At 45.0% G+C, this 5139-nt stretch overlaps 1 long non-coding RNA gene across 1 annotated transcript; it reads left to right on the top strand.

The window, feature by feature from the left end:
- Nucleotides 1-201: 201 nt before the first annotated feature.
- LOC138821315 (uncharacterized) lies at nt 202-4018 on the top strand. Its single transcript, XR_011370127.1, has 3 exons — nt 202-272; nt 2029-2140; nt 3886-4018. It is a non-coding gene; the product is annotated as an uncharacterized lncRNA (long non-coding RNA).
- Nucleotides 4019-5139: the final 1121 nt, after the last annotated feature.

Genomic DNA, 5139 nt, shown 5'->3' on the forward strand with positions numbered 1-5139 from the left:
AGCCTCTGATTCATAGCCGGCCCTGTGCCGGCCCTAGCCCATAATACTGACAGAGTAAACTAGTATAGGAGACAGACCAGGGGATACCGTCCCTCTCCTGGTGCCTGCCAGCACCATCCTGGAATCCTGTCGGGTGAAGCCCAGCATGACCACCAGGAGCCTGTTGCCAAGGAGGTGAGATATAGAACCAAAACAAAGAGGCAGCATTGGGAGGCAGGCGCTGCCACAAAGCCAAGAAGCAAAATGCTTCCTTTAAGCTCATCCAAGAGCAGGTCGAGGGGAGAAAGGGAGAGGGGAGGGGAGAGGCTATTTCTATCAGGACCCACAGTTCCTCTCTGCAGCCACAGTAAAGTCCATTAAGCCTAAGCCATCAGTGATCAGATAAGGCACCTTACTTACGTGGCCAGCCAGGATTAAGTGGATGGGTGCGGGTATGAGCTCTGCTCTCCACTGTATTAAGCAAACTCCCTGGAAGGCTAGACTTCCTAACCTGCTATTTTATAGAAACAATTGCCCAGAATCCCAGTCCAGGGTAAATCTTAAAATTCATATTAAGAGTTAAAAAATAGATCCATAAAAGTGCTTGCTGAGCTGGTCATTGTATTATCAGATAATTGTTTAGAAAACCCAAATTGGCTACTTGGCAAATTTCTATTAGGGCTAACTGGAGAAAGGCTACAGGTTTTGTTGAGTAGAAAAGTAGACTAGAATCCTGGCTCTCTGGGCACTTGTGACATTGACAAATGCCAGAACCTTCTTTCTTAACTGGTGATAGTAGCATCTTCTCGGAGGGGTGTTACAGGAAATAGAGGTGTCATTTAGTGGATGTTTACAGTGTGCAGGGATCTTGTTAAGGCTTTATAAACACCACACTGAACTCCTATATCCAATTTATGAGTCAGATTATTCCTCAACTCCAGTTCACAAATAAGGGAGGCTCTGCCTTGAGACATAAGTAAATTGCAAAGTTGCCCAGTGGAGAGGAGAGGTGGTGTTGGAGGAGGAGGAGGAGAAGGAGGAGGAGGAGGAAGAGGAGGAGGAGGAGGAGGAGGAGGAGGAGGAGGAGGAGGAGGAGGAGGAGGAGGAGGAGGAGGAGGAGGAGGAGGAGGAGGAGGAGGAGGAGGAGGAGGAGAGGAAGGCAAAAGTGAGGTTTACAAAACCTCTTGAGCACCAAACAAAGCCACCTTGTGTTGCTACTCTTGAAACAAAAGAAAAACATTCCCTTTGTATGGATTTTTTTTAAAAAGAGCTTTACCCTTGCCTGTTTCCCCCCTTGCCTAAGCAATTCAATATAATGTCCAATGTAATTCTATTTCTGGAGTATTCTACTCGTATCATTTGCTCATGGATTTGGTTTCCTTTTATAGCAATTTTGTTGTGGAAACATTTATTATCAGCTATTCCACACCCTTTTGAAAGCCGTTATCATCCTGAGATGGATACTGTCTTGATTATATAATAGAGTGCTTAAAAAAGATAAACATAGGAGCATTCTGAATTCAAACGAGGCTTGCTTTTCAAAAGGAAAACTTTCAGAGGCCAAACACATATTCCAAAAATCAATAATGCAAAAGCCACCTAAATAGTTCCTTCTTGGAACGCCCTTTGATATCTATGTCATCTTTTCCCTACTCTTAAAATGATGGAAAACTTATATTTAGGGTTTAGTCATGCAGAACTAAAATTGTTAAATAAATGATTGAACTGAGGAGAAAAAAAATGGGCTTTGGTCAAAAGCCAGACCACTATTTAATATATGAATGATTTGCTTTCTCCTGGGGTTTACAAATTGGCTGGAAAAAGTTTGTCAAATCCTGCACATCAGAAATTTCAGGAGAATTTGCCTAGAAAGCCAGTAGAAGTCAGTGGTCACTTTTGGAGTGGGGGGGGGGGGCGGCGTCTGCCCTTCTGGTAGGAAGGATGAGCTACAAGGAAGAGCACATCTAGGGAAGGAAAACAAGGCAGTCAGGGACTAAGGGCTTGAGTGTGGCCTAGAAGAATTTTAATTAGGCTTCTGTGAATTACCAGGCCGTGAAGAGGTTGAGCTAGAGGGTGAACATAGTACACCTGTTTCCTTGTTTATTGCTATGGAAAACAACATCAGCAACTTTGTTTCAAGGTCCAAACTTGGATGCAAGAGGTGAGTAGTAGTGGTGGCTCATGCCTATAGTTCTAACTACTCAAGGGCTAAGACCTGAGAATCGTGGTTTGAAGCCAGCCCAGGTTAATCAGGGGGAAACAAGCCAAGAGTAGGGCTGTGGCTCAAATGGTAGAGCACTAACCAGGAATGAAAAAGACCAAGTGAGAGTACGAGGCCCTGGCCTTGAGTTCAAGCCCTAGTACCAACACACACACACACACACACACACACACACACACACACACACACACACACACACACACACACACACACACACACACACACACACACACACACACACACACACACACACACACACACACACACACACACACACACACACACACACACACACACACACACACACACAGATGAGAGGTAAAGAAAGCCTGACTTTGAGTTAGCGCATGCAAACTGGAGCAGGGTGACGCTCTAGTCATTGGAACTTGAGCTCGCCATCTCCTTCCAAGATTGGGAGACAGTTCATCATGCCCAGATCTACCCGAAGAATAATTCTCACCATTCAAAGAACTTCTACATTTTTCTTATTTATTTGATTGTCTTATATGTTTCTTTCAATGCATCTTCATGACCCCTTGGTGCTGTAAGCGAGGATAGGTAACATGAAGACATTCCAGTCAGAAGGTTCAGATACACTAGTTAACCGCTCAAGGTCGAGTAATTAAAACTCTTCATCTGCCACTTTCAATGTCTGAATTTTACTACCACTTTTCTATTCTCTTTATCAAGGACGACATAAACCCTGAGCTGGTTTCTAGAAAGAAATCATCATAGTGACTGAGAAGCCTTTACTAACATCTCCAACGGAATGTCAACATTTGCTTTGAACATTAGAAAAGGCTCTTGTTGACAATAGTGTTTGAAATCGAGCAAGACATAAAACACTCTGCTACATTCTGCAGGCACTGCAGGGCTTGTCTGCCTCTTTCTGCGCCAGACAAACTGTGTATGAATAGTGTGTCTTATGGCCTGAGCCAGACCTTCACTTCACAAACACTCACAGCCTGCAGAACCCCCGCCCGTGGCAGAGATGGCAGGGGTCATGCACATATGCCCAACTTGGCTGTCACCTGTGCAACAGATGCAGGGTGGCGGCAGCTGGCCCTGAGGCTCTGCTGCCTCACCTCACTGTCAGCCCTCCAAACAGAGTCCAGGAGCAGTGAAGCTCGCAGCCTCGAAACCCCAGCCCAGCTTAACTTCTAAACCCAAGGCTGATCCCGATTCCCAGATGACACAGGGGAAGGCACAAATGTATAGAAATGCCTTTTGAAGATGGGGGGGGCATCTCTTGTGAATTTCTCTTCAGGATTGGTATTAGATTTGTTATATGTTTGGAAGAACTTTAAGTAGGAGAAGATGGAAGGAAGGAAGGAAGGAAGGAAGGAAGGAAGGAAGGAAGGAAGGAAGGAAGGAAGGAAGGAAGGAAGGAAGGAAGGAAGGAAGAAAGAAAGGAAGGAAGGAAGGAAGGAAGGAAGGAAGGAAGGAAAGAAGGGAGGGAGGGAGGGAGGGAGGGAGGAAGGGAGGAAAGAAGGAAGGGAGACTGGGAGGAAAAGAAGACAGAAAGGAAGGAGAAAGAGAAGGAAGGAAGGAACGGAGGAGGAGGGAGGGAAGGAAAAGGGGAGGAGCCAGTGTGGGGGTGATGGTCAGGAGGGGAAGTTGCATCTGGAATCTTGAGCAAGTCGGAATGAGACTGGTTGTGGTCTCTTTCCCCCTACTCCCTGCAGGGCCAAGAAACAATAGTTTTGGAGGTGATGTCTATTCCAGCTTGCTTGCCTGGTGATTTTAATGAAGAACAGTTATGAAAATACTTGCTTGGTGTTCATTAAAACAGCCAAGGAACAGAAGAAGGAAAAAAAAATAAAGATGAGGAATTGATTTTGCCCAGAGGCATTTTCTTGACCAGTAATTCTTGGCTTGCTCCCTCCCTGGGAGCCACACAAGCCATGCCCATCTCAGGAGATTTCGTCTGAATAAAATGGGGATCTTGAAAAAAATAAATCTTAAAAAGTCTCCCAGTAGACCTTGTTGACTGTGCAAGGTGAAGCGCATCTTCCTGGGGCCTGTGTTTACTAAAGATAGGGTGGATGTCATCACAAGAACGCTGCCATAATCCTCCCAGGATTCGACACCTATTCTCACGATTTCTCCTTCTCTGCTCTCATGGCGATGCTGACACGGGAATCTGCAGCCAGCTAGATCCCTGGGGAAATGTCCCATACCACGGCTGAGACAAGCTCTTGTCTCAGGCATTCCAAACAATCACGGAGTTCTTAAAGGTTTACTATAGATCTGCCATGGTGGGTTATTTCCCTTCTTTCCCTTCCCAGTAGTACCACAGAACGACAGCAGACATTTGTGGCCGGGGGTTATGTCTCCCTCTAGCCTTTTGCTCATTTAGAACATTCTGGACTGCTTCCCGGCACAGCATCTGTGAAAGGCAGCAGAACCCCTGGGCCACACTGGTGGCAGATCTGTGGTGGATTCTGATGTACTCATTCACAAAGTGAACACTCACTTTCCTGATTCTAGACTTTTATTACTCAGCTCTCCCAGGATTGTCTGTCCCTGGGAAGAAAAGAGATTTTTTTTAAAAAGCAACAGAAAGGGAGAAAAAACATTTGCAAAGTCTCTATGTGATAAGATGTTAATTCCCACAATATAAAAAGATTCCTACAATGCCAAAGCAAACAACCACAAAAACCTCACAACCTGTTTTTAAAAATGAGTTATAGACTTGAATAGACATTTCTCCGCAGACACAGAAATGACAAAAAGACAGTCTTCAGCACTAAGAATCACCAGGAAAATGAGACTCAAATCCATTAGGAGACAGGACCACCATGAGAAACAAAAGACACATGTTGGCAGAATGTGGGTACATTGGGACCTTTGAATACTGTGGGTGAGAATGAATGAAAATGAAGCCAGCTGTTATGGAGATCCAAATGGAGGTTTATCAAAAATATTAACACAGAGCA

This window comes from Dipodomys merriami, unplaced genomic scaffold, assembly GCF_024711535.1.
Source record: "Dipodomys merriami isolate MVZ:Mamm:240054 unplaced genomic scaffold, mDipMer1.0.p SCAF_91, whole genome shotgun sequence".
NCBI lineage: Eukaryota > Metazoa > Chordata > Mammalia > Rodentia > Heteromyidae > Dipodomys > Dipodomys merriami.